Raw genomic sequence first — 11,578 nt, forward strand, 5'->3', positions numbered from 1 at the left:
TAACCAGACTTCTGTCAGGTTTTGCCAGCTATGAAGCAGAAATGATGAAGTTAGAAGCCACAATTAATCTGTGGATTAAATCCAGTGGAAGTGACTATGCTCAATACATAGTCACTTTCACTGGATTTAATCCACAGAATCATTACTTTGAGCTCAGTTTAACTTGTTTCAGTGTTGGTTTTGGTCTTTTATTATTTGCCCATTTATTATTTCTGTTTCTTAACTCCTCTGTGCTTTTTGCAATGTGTGAATATTATGTGTTGTCACTTCTGCTAAGCTTCTTTTCATTCAAAAGCACAGAAAACACCAGCATGTCATCAGGAAGTGCTCAGATGAGTGAATTGATCCAGTAGCTTAGCTTATTCAGTAGAAGTTGCATAACGTTCATTCATGTTCGTGCTTGCAAGTCAGCAGTGACTCACAGGTGAAAACACCACTGCAAAATATTGCAAAAAATGCTGGATATTTTTGCAATATGCTTTCTGAAGCAGATATTATAATGTCAGGTGAATAATATGTTAAGCCTACTGGAGTAGTCAATGCTCAAAAATCAGCATTTTATATTTGCAGAATCATTACAAAAAGATAGGATGTTTGGGTACAGTTGATGAATAATGCTTGCTATTGGGTAGTTGGTATGTTTGTGTGAGACTGCAAACTGAATTTGGAATTGGGAGTTCTGTCAGTTTTTCTTCTGCCTCTCAGCTAAGCCACTGCAAAGAACGAAAGAAAGTCTTTCAGACAGCATTATGAGGTGGTGAAATCCTGTGTATTTCTGGGTGGCTGTGCATTCCAGTGGAGCCTCTGTGAGTAAGAAAATGGCTGCTTTCCATGGCAAAACATTATTTATAATCTGAATCTGGACATAAAGGTGAGAGTGTAATGGAGATTCAAGAGCACTGATGACGTGATGAGGCTGATGAGAGCTTAGCAAAGTAGCTACAAATTATACATAAAAGCACCTCTGCTTAGCCATTTTCTTTTAAGGAGACCCTACAGATGCCTAAAATCCAGATACTTTGGTGGAGATAGAATGATTTACCCCATAATAATTCATAGATGCCCAAACTTAATGCATGTGGGAAGGTAATCTAAACTAGAAAAAGACACTCTTAAGTCCAACCAAGCAATTTTCTTCTTGTAGAATGAGAACTGGGATACCTTTGGGTTTTGAGAATCTGATCCTTGCATTTTCAGAAATGCCCAGGCACAGGTTCTTCTGACACCCTAAAAGCAAATACTTTTTACCAGCATAGTTTATGCCAATAAATGGACTAAGTGGTAGACACTCAGTTTAGATATGAAGTCTGTCATATGCAGACAGACTTCAGAGAGTTCTCTTGGGGTTTTTTTCAGGAACGCTAGGTGACAGTGACATCATTTAACATGACTGTTCTCCTCTCCTGAGTCAGTTCCTGATGTAGAAGATAGATCATATCTCTATAGCAGAGGACAGTTGCAAAAAAAGTCATCAAACTACATAAAAGGCTCAGTTTGCAAAGTGAAGTACAGAAATGATCACACACATGACTAAGTGCTGTGCAGAAACTTAGTTATTTCCAGGAAAGCCAGGCAAACAGGGAAAGCTGTGCATGTCATTTGGCACAGAAGCAGGAGCTGTACCAGCTGATGCTCTGGGAGCTGGCCCACAAGTGTCCCCATTGTCCAGTATGTCCCTGCAAAGCCATATCAATGCTCTCCATTTCTGAGAGCACTGGGCTCAAAGACATTTTGAAAATTGGGCTCCTTTAGTGTAGTTTTGGAGACCTTTTGACATCAATTTTGTAAATTCTGGCTGTGGTTTCTTCTTTTTGAGCTAAGAGTAGTTTAGTTTACTACCTGAAAATTTGTTCTGAAGCAGGCTATGTGCTCCATTGAGCTATGTAATTCCCTTTGAGCTCTAGAAATATGTCTTCCCAGAAAGCATTACCTGAGTTCAGTGTGCAGTGCCCTTCACTCAGCACTGGTGAGGCTGCACTGCTGCACCTCCAATATTGTATCCAGTTTTTGGGCCCCTTGCTACAGGAAGAACCTTGAGGTGCTGGAGTGAGTCCAGAGAATGGCAACAGAGCTGGGGAAGGGTCTGGAGCACAAGTCTGATGAGGAGCAGCTGAGGGAGCTGGGGGTGTTTAGTTTTCCATGTGGGGAGAAAGAGGCTTGGGGTGACCTTACTGCCCTCTACAACTCCCTGAAAGGAGGGTGTAGGCAGGTGTCAGCCTCCCAAATAACAAGTGAAAGGACAAGAGAAAATGGCCTCAAGTTGCAGTAGGGGAGGTTCAGACTGGATATTAGGAAAAATTTCCTCACTGAAAGGGTTATTAGACATTGGAACAGGCTGCGCAGGGAGTTAAGTCACCAACTCTAGAGGAATTTAAAAGATGTGTTGATGTGACGCTTCAGGAAATGATTAAATGGTGGGCTTGACAGTGCTGGGTTAAAGACTGGACTGGATGATCTTAAAGGTCTTTTCCAGCCTAGATGATTCTATGACTTGCACACTGACCCACATGCTGTAGACATCTGAAATCATCTAATATCCTTCATGAAAGGCTTACCATATTAGTAATTATCTCACTAGCTCAGACTTAAATAGGCTTTTTCAGGATCAGGAGTTATTTTTCATGGTAATGGTTTTCCCTACAAGTTACCCTAAATCTCCAGCATTTGTCATTCAAGCTGATCATCCCCCATTTGAGGAAGAGAACAGGCCATCTTTCTGCAATGTCATATTTACCAAATAGCTTCTTGGTGCAGATGGCCATGTACAGTAAAGGTGAGCTCTAAAACTTCTTCCTCTTATTGCTTAAATGACTGGTGAGATTGTTACTGTAGTTTTTGTAAATCTTCCGAGTCCTTAGAATACAATCCTGGATTTTATATGACTGAAATCAAAGGTACCTGGATTGAAACACTTCAGACTTAGCATCAACTATTAAAGCAAATATATTTGAATTAAAGGAAAGAAAATCTGGACCTCATTAGACTACTGAGGAACCAGTGCAGTCACCACATAATTTTTGTTAAAGGAAAAACATAAAAATCCAGAGCCAAATTCTGGAGTCTCCTTTGTGTGATCCTACTTTGACTTAGTTAGTTGGTTATTGTAGGTTTTTTGTTATGGAAGCCAGGCTCACTCAATTCCATGTCTGTTTTCTACTTAATACATTTTCATCTTGTTGTGTGAGTTAAAATGATTAAAACAAGTAATGTTGTAGATGTCCTTTGAAAAGAAGTGGCTAGAGGATAGGTCCCTGTCTGTGATGGGAAGCTGCAGCCTTTGGGGTATAGGTTATTCCATGCTGATTAGCCTAGGAAATAGTTTTTCTTAAATTTGTCTGCCTACAGAACTATTTGCTTATTGTTGAACTGCCTGTGGTTTTATCACAAACATGGTTTGCTGTTTAGCACAGTTCACACATTGTGCTGGGGAATTCTAGCTATGCAGGTGGTTTGCAGACAGGTGACTGAAAATTTGCCATTTGTCTTATCGGATAGTTTTCCAATTCATGCAGTAGTTCCATTTTCTGAATATAACTGCCATAGGAGAGCACTGGCAACATGGATTTCCAATGCATCTTTTTATACTGCTTCACAGTAATTATGTAATAAAAATTTACTTCAAGTAAACATTGAAAAAATAAGTGTGGACTTACTTAGCTCTTCAGAGGACTTAACATTCACCGGAATCAAATGCATTCACTCAGATTCAAAGAAAACAATTATAGAAGGGCTCAAATAGCACTAACAGGAATGTGTTAAGAATACAGACTGATAGTTTTCCAAGTGCATTGGTTGAATTACTCTTAGCCCAGATTATTTACTTGGGGAATGAAACTGACTTGTGCATTCAGCTGTTTTCAAAATAAAAATGTAGTGGAAAATGTGGTCTGGCTAGGTCTGCTAGGCAATGGGCTTGTGTTCTGAGCAATTAAGTGGTTCAATACAGTGGGAATATTCATTGCCTACCTAAGAAGATTAATTTCCTTTTTGGTGGTTTGTGTATTTAAAAAAAGAAAAAAAGCCTTGTTCAGTAAGAAGATGATCTCAGTGACATTTAGCAGTGTACATAACATGCTGGTAGTCACTGGGATTTAGGAAAAGCCTTACCTGTGTACTTTAAGTGGACAATGAATTTAGGATTCACTGCTGGGGCTGGAAGGAATTAAAGGTTTAGTGGTCTCCTGTGAGCACTCACAGGATTTCACAAAAGATTTCAAAATTTCCTAAATGTGTTCTGTGAGTGTGTCCTAGGTTACAATATAAAAATGTATTCTGTTCCCATCCTCAAGAGCTGCTGAAACCGGGAGGGGCATCGTTTTTTCCTTATCTCCTGTTAACGGGGCCATCCATGTCTTGCCACATGATTCAGAGATGACTCCCTCCAGGAGCCATTTCTGTTCAACGGGTAATCAAGGAACCACCACATGACTCAGAACGATTTCAGCCCATTGCAAGATGCTCTGCCCAGGGCAGGAGGAGCTAAGCATCCCCAGCTGGATATAATCTGGGTTTTGGGACACCACAAGCAGTCTTTCCACTTGATTCCCACAGGAATGGCCACCCTTACCCACTGGTCTTCCAGAGGACAAGAGCTACCAGATGGTTTCTACAGGATCACCACTTCAACAAGACCATTTCATCCGGACTGCTGCCACCACCCTAACTAGCAGGGTGTCAGGTTGTATTCTGACTCTGTCAGTGGTTTTTCTTTTGTATTTTTGCATGTATTTGTTTTTTTTTTTTTTTTTCCTTTTCCTAATAAATTGTATTTCTGACTTAGAATCTCTCACTGGTTTTGCGTTCAAACCAGAACAGAGTGGTAATAAGAGATGGGGGAGAAGGATACAAATACTTTATACAATTAATTCAGTGTTACACAGTCAGACCCATGCATCTGAACATCTGATTCAATTACAGACTTGAAACTGTGAATGTGAAACCTATTTAGCTTGTCTTGTATCCCTCCTTAGGTACTTGCTACTTACTGCTACCTGCTCCGGGGACAGGAGGAAAAAGGACAGATCATACATACATCCATTAAATGGATGTATGATCCGCAATACTCAAACAATAATCTCCCAAATCCTTCACTTTGAGTGCCATTTTCTGCTCCTTAGCTCTTGGCTCTGCTCTGTTACAGGTACTCTCAGATCTTCATTTACTTTTTTACTCTTTCCCTTGCTGAAGTGCACTCCTGCTGGCTTGTCTGCACTCATCCATCTGCCCGTCATACCTGCTCCTGGTGAAGCAGGAGCTCCTTGTCACAGATGACAAGAGAACAACTCTTCATGACCAAGTGGCCTGAAATGCATTGCACAAAGCTGCTGTCCTGACTGGCAGCCCCTCTCATAATGTTTTATCCTCCTCTCTCTTCTCACTGCATGTGCCATTTGTCAGAACCTGCTAAGAATTGCCTGCTCTCACTTGCAGTACAAGGAACAAAATGCATCACAACCCATAGGTACAAAGTTGATCAGAAATCTCAATTCTTGTTTTTGTTTCTCTTTCGTCTATGAATCCTACAAAGAATGTGTAAAAATAAGAATCATTCCCTGTAACCCTCTATTGCGGGTTTTCAGGGTCCTAGCTGAGGGAGACCCCGAAACTGGGTGGGTGCGGGCGGACCTCTCCCAGGCGTGTTTCGCCACGGAGCGCTCCAGCCGCGATCAAACGCACGCGCAGTCCCAGATGGTTCAAGACAGCACAGCCAGACAGAGAGGGCTCGGAGACTCCAGTGTGTTCCAACAGGCTTTTATGTCGGGTAGTCTGAGGGCACAGGTGGGGAGGGAAAGCGGGGTGCAGCTCTGTTGAAGGGTGCCAAGCCCCGAGCCTGGGCGGGAATGGGGTTTTTAAGGGGGAAGGAGGAGGTGGGCTCAGAGGTGCCCTTTGACCACTAAGAAGGGGGTACAGAGGTGGGCTTAGGTTGATGTGATTGGGGTACGCCAATAAGGAAATGGGGAGAGGGTGTTTAGGGAGAGATCCAATTGAAAGGTGGGGAGCAGGGAACTTTCTGGAACAAAAGGTGTGGTTTACATATGATTGATTGCTTCATCCCAGGGTGTCCCAAATGCAAAATCTTTGTCCCCTCCCCCCACACTCTATTAGTCTAGAATATAAACTATTTCTGAAAATAATTGACAACTTGAGGGTTTAATCTCAGTGGAAATCCCAAGATACTATGTCAAAAGGGAAGGTAAATAATTACTGTGGTTTTTAAATTTTTATCCTATATACAAAAAAGAAAGAAAGGCCAAATTATGTAGCCCTTGTGCTCCCAGCCTTCCTAAAGGGCAATGAATGGAGGACCACAGACTCAAAGGCTCTGCATTCACATATGTCTTACTACAGAACCAAGGACTCAAAAGGCTGTCAATTTCTGGCAAACATATTCAAAACCAGCACAAGACTAGCTAGTAATGCACATAATACAGAAATGCAGCAAGATAGCAAGTTTTGCCCCACACCACTCACTTCTTTATTCATTTCAACATTTTAATGTTGGTTTCCTAAAATACTTCTGGGGATTGTCATGGCAACCAGCAAAACAAATGATTCCTCTTCTGCTCCCCTGAGAAATTATCCTTTTCCCCTCACTGATGGCTACCAGCTAAATTAAGTAACGGGCAGAAGGCTGATAAAAATCAAAGACATTTGTTCCACCTTTCCAAGCCCTTTACTCACCTTCTCCTCTCGCTGCAGGTAAGCCAAGCACCAGATGCTCTCCCTTTTCTCTTAGCCAAGAGGCCTGCTCTGAAAGGAGCAAGCCTTCTTCCACTCCAGCACTTACACAACCAGCCTTCTTCACTTGCCTCCTTGGAAAACTAAACTTCCTGTGTTCCACACCCAGGTCTTTAGGAGACAAATGTTTTCCACTACCTTCTCTCCTATCTGTCTCTCAGCCTCACTTAGCACCTGCTGAATGGGGACACAGCTGAGTCTCCTGCTTTTTTTAATGGCAAGATCTGTAGCAGATGGGACTTTCCCCCAGACAACAACTACCACCAGCACTGCACTGGTCCGAACACCAGAAGTCCCAGGCTTCCTGGAAGACAAGAGCCCTTGAAGAACTTTTCTGAAGAGCCTGAAATCTGTTATCAGAGAATTATACAGGTAGTCTTAGTTGATGGGTTACTTGTGGATAATCTATATAACAGATGCAACAGAATGCTGAAACTCCACTGTGCTAATTGTTCCTCTTCTGTCTCTGACCCACAGCCCTGGGGTTTCCACCTGGGTTTTCTTGCTGGAAAGATGCACTTCTGCAAATACTTAATTAGATCTAAATTAAATTGAGTTATGGCAGAAGGGCAAGAGGGGTGTTAAAAAGAAATTGGAGAATTAAAGAAAGATGAGCCTGTTCTAGCAGGAAATGAGAGAGATGAGATTCTTCTAGCAGTTTCCCCCCTGAACACAAAACTGCAGGACTTCCCTATTCTTAATACTGCATAAAGCATTCACACAAGGAAATATTCCCACAAGGTAAGTGCAGTCTTTGCTTAAGCAAAATTTACAGTCAAGCTTTCACAGCCTTCTCTCTCTTGCTCTCTTGGTTATCGGAGGATCTTTATTTACTACATGGAACATACTAATTAAGAGCGTGATGTTTTATTGCTCAAATCCTCTCCAAGACATCCTCCATAGGCTTTGTCTGTAATTGTGCCATTTACTTCCTACAATGTATTACATCCCTAGAAATGTGCAGGAACAGTGTGTGTGCAGAATACAATGGACACTTTGTACAGCACAGCTAATTCTTTGGGTTACAAGCAATGACCTCCAGGGTTGGGAAGGGCCCCCTTGGAACCCTGTATCCTTGCCCCACGGTTCACTCAGATTAAGAATGCTTTTTGTATTTTTAATTATGTCATTCACTACTTACATGAAGTCCTTCTAGTAATCTTGACAAAAGATGGTGCATAGTCCATAACATATATGATGTATCTCCTGAAGACAGCTTTGAGAAATTCAGAGAGGGTTTCCAAACCTAGGATAGTGTTTGGACTAAGTATCTCAAAGTGACTCTTTGCTGCTGCTATTGTCCTTTATATACTAAGCCTTCTCCTCCCCCTCCCTCTTTGTTTTCTCCCTATTTGAATTTATTTGCCTTAGTTTTTATTATTAAACATTTCTTTTCTCTGGATGCTCTTTATTTGAGCTGCACCCATGCAGTGAGTGCAGCATCACCAGCTCTACTCCCTGCCTGTGTGAGGACTCTAAGGTCCTGCTTCAGAAAAATGCTGTTGATTTTGGTGGACCTTAAGGACAGAATTAGGCAGCCCTTACTGAATACAGCTCTTTCCAATACAGGGATGCTGTCTGGAGCACAGCTTCAAGGACAAAAGCCAGACCTGAGAGGTAAAAAGGCCTCACTGGTGGCTGGCAGAAGACTGGAAAAGCAGAACCCCAATTAAGGTGAGCACCTGGTGGACTCCTTCCTGCCCAAATGAAACCACAACTCACCTGCCCTTTCACTAAGGGTCAGCTGCTGTTAGCTGCCTCATTGTGTTTATTGCTTCCTCATTTGCAGGTTTCTCACCTGGGCAATCCCCTAGCCCAGAGAAAATCTGTTGTTTAGAGATGAGCTGTAGAGTCAACACTGTCTTTGTGCAGCTACTTCGAAATACACTGGCATCTTCCTCACTTCTGTGGGTTTTGTGAGCTCCAGCTAGAAGGTGAGTGCTCTGACTCACAGCACTGTAATGTACACATTAAAACTTTTCACCCAAACAATGGCATCAAGTGTATTATTTAATATTTTCACTATATAATCAGTAAAGCATTTCCATATGTTGTTAAGTATAGTCATATTCTAATCTGAACTGCCTGTATGGGATTATTTCTGAAAGGTATTGCAAGTTACAACATTGAAACACAAAGAATGAAAATAAAATTTACCTTACTTATTAAATGAATGTTTATAATTTACAAACAAGTGCTGTCATGGCATTATACTAATTACTGCAAGAAGTAATTAAGCCTGCATCCTTACTTTGTCTGCACAAGATTTCTGTTGCAAGGCCTCAGCCTTCATAGTACACCTGAAAAATGAGACAGTTATGGGAGAAGGACACAAACATGTCCAAAGTCACTGAATGAGATTATATCATGATGTTATTTCTCTTATTCTGAGATACAGCATGGCAGTTCTGCACTATGGAATAAATACACTGTTATCAGAAAGGCCCAGTTGGTTCCCCTAAAAGCATCCTACTCAGTGAGGGCCTTTATTATGAATTTTTTAATATCTAGGTTTCTTGGAAAATGCATGACATCATGTCCCTCACCCACTGTGCTTTGTTCAGCACTTATGCTATGCAAAATCATGAAAAACTGTTAAACAGTCAGCCTTACCCCATGGTGTTTTGCTGTCACCACTGTGGAACAAGCAGTCCCTTGTTCTGGGCTGTTGTTGACCACAATCATGGCTGAGATGAGCCCTGGCGTGCTCAGCTGGACAGAGCAGCACTGGCAGCTGTGGCACAAACACACACAATTAGGCAGCACCTGCCATGCACAGCACTCACAAGCCTCATTCCGAACTCGAACCTGCCCCCTGATAGTTAAGGAGGCTGCTAAAAGCAGAGTAACTATGCTGGAGAGAGCACTACAAATTAGACAAGCAACTGTTGCATTGCCTGGATATTATTAGTGAAGCACAGGATACCCCAGAAATTAAATGTCATGTTACTAAGGGGAAATCTCCTATTCCTCCCAGGTACAGGCAGGACTCACTGCAGAGATGCTGTGGCTTCTGCTGCAGGTGTTCAGCAGCAGGAAGACAAGAGGGGGTTTGAGAAGTGCTACTCACAGATTGCACCAAACAAGCTAAGGTGGTTACTTTTATACTGTTATCTTTTATAGCATGTGCTATTGAGAGTGTGATACCTGAAGCTGAGGGCTTGTTTAAGGAGGAGCTAAAAACTTTGGCCAAAGTCCCAGCATTTTGATAAAACAGGAGTCCTCAGCTGGCAGTGCTGTGACAGGAAGGGCAGCAAGTGGCCCGGTTGCAGAGGCCCAGGATGGCTGCTGGAGGCATATGAGGGGTATTGCTGGAAAGGGAAAACTGCCTAAAAATCCCCATCAGTACCTGGAGGAAGGCCAGTGTCTACTGAAATTGGTGAATAAATAGGCAGTCACAATTGCAGTCGAGCCTGGATGAAGACTGTACTTGCCAAGGCCTTAAATTCAGAAATCTTCTTTGGCCACCCCTGCCCCAAAGCCCATCAAAGGGCGTGTGGAATGTGTTTTCCCTGTGTTTACTACTCCATGCAGTTTAGTCTAATGCTGGCATTGAAGAACTGTAGCAGGCATTCCAGGTGGTTTGAAGTAAGTGGTATCCATGCCTTGGGAAAGGAGTGCATTTCAATCTCAGTCAGGTTTCTTTGTTTCTCATGGATCAACACTAATGGTGCTACAGTTCATCCTCATGCAAGTGTGGGTTCTCCAAGACTACTAATCTATACATCCCCACCACTTCTGACTCAGTGCAGTGAAACTACACCAAACCCATTGTCTAATTGTTTATCTACTCCTGGTTTCTAAAGCTGAGACACTGAATAGAGGCAATTCTTCTAGCTCTGGCTTCATGCTTCATAGCAAACATGTAACTCCTGCCATTTACTTCAGTTTTACTCTTGGCTGAAATTTGAATGTACAGCACAGGGTTATTTCACATTTCTTTTTCTCCCACAGGCTGGTGTCATTATGGAGGATCATCCTCACCAATTGGATAATTTTTGTGTGCTGAGTGGTGGAAGTGTGCAAGTTGGTTGCATGCATGATGCTCACATTTCATCTATGAATGAGCTGTGGGCAGTGAGAATTGTTCCCTCCTAGTAAAGGCTGAACTGGTGCTGTTTTGGGGAGTAGAGGGGCACTATGTTCTGTGTGTCTTCCATTCCAGACACTATAATACAATGGTGGGTTTAGTGAATCTGACCCTTGAAAGCCTGGGAGTGATTGCATGTCCAGAGACTTTTGTTTGGCCAGAAGGTGCTTGGGATTAAAACTGTTCGAGGATTTGGAATGTGATCCTTCTCTGCAATCTGAAATATAGAATCACAAATGAAAGAAGAGCTGCTCAACCCATGCCATGTTTTCTTTTTTACTGCCAAGAACTAGATGTGCTGCTGAATCTCAGGTTTACCATCTCACTCTATGGTTTGAAGGTAAGCAGCTCTTAACCTCTGAAGAGCTTGCATAATACTCAGGTAGAAAGGAATTTCTGGGAGTCTCCCTTGTTACATTTGCTGTTTATTTCTAGCTGGGAGTATCAAGCAGAAATGTTCTGAGGCCATGTTGCACATTTGCCCCATGTCCAGTACATATCACCACGTGTGGTTCACTGATCGATCCTTCATCTACATATGGCATGTGTTCCTTTCCAGATGCCTCGCACTGAAGTGTTCTCTTTCTAAGGAGGATGATTCTCAAGATTATTCAGCATATCAAAGTGACAAGACAAGCTCATCTCAACCCTTGAAAAAGAACTAGGGCAAAGAGATTTTGTTGATTTCTGGCCCTCTCTATTCCCCTCAAGCCAAACCATTTATCCTCCAGCATAACATCTTAATGGTAA

General features: G+C 42.3%; 1 long non-coding RNA gene across 3 annotated transcripts; it reads left to right on the top strand.

The window, feature by feature from the left end:
- The first annotated feature begins 452 nt into the window (after positions 1-452).
- LOC143695178 (uncharacterized) lies at positions 453-9,825 on the top strand. Of its 3 annotated transcripts, none has more exons than XR_013184164.1 (5): positions 453-5,140; positions 6,900-7,479; positions 8,308-8,412; positions 8,528-8,672; positions 9,716-9,825. It is a non-coding gene; the product is annotated as an uncharacterized LOC143695178 (long non-coding RNA). The 3 variants fall into 3 exon arrangements; XR_013184163.1 differs by having other exon boundaries at positions 6,900-7,110; XR_013184162.1 differs by having other exon boundaries at positions 6,900-8,412.
- Positions 9,826-11,578: the final 1,753 nt, after the last annotated feature.

The sequence above is a fragment of the Agelaius phoeniceus genome, chromosome 13 (genome assembly GCF_051311805.1).
Source record: "Agelaius phoeniceus isolate bAgePho1 chromosome 13, bAgePho1.hap1, whole genome shotgun sequence".
Classification (NCBI taxonomy): domain Eukaryota; kingdom Metazoa; phylum Chordata; class Aves; order Passeriformes; family Icteridae; genus Agelaius; species Agelaius phoeniceus.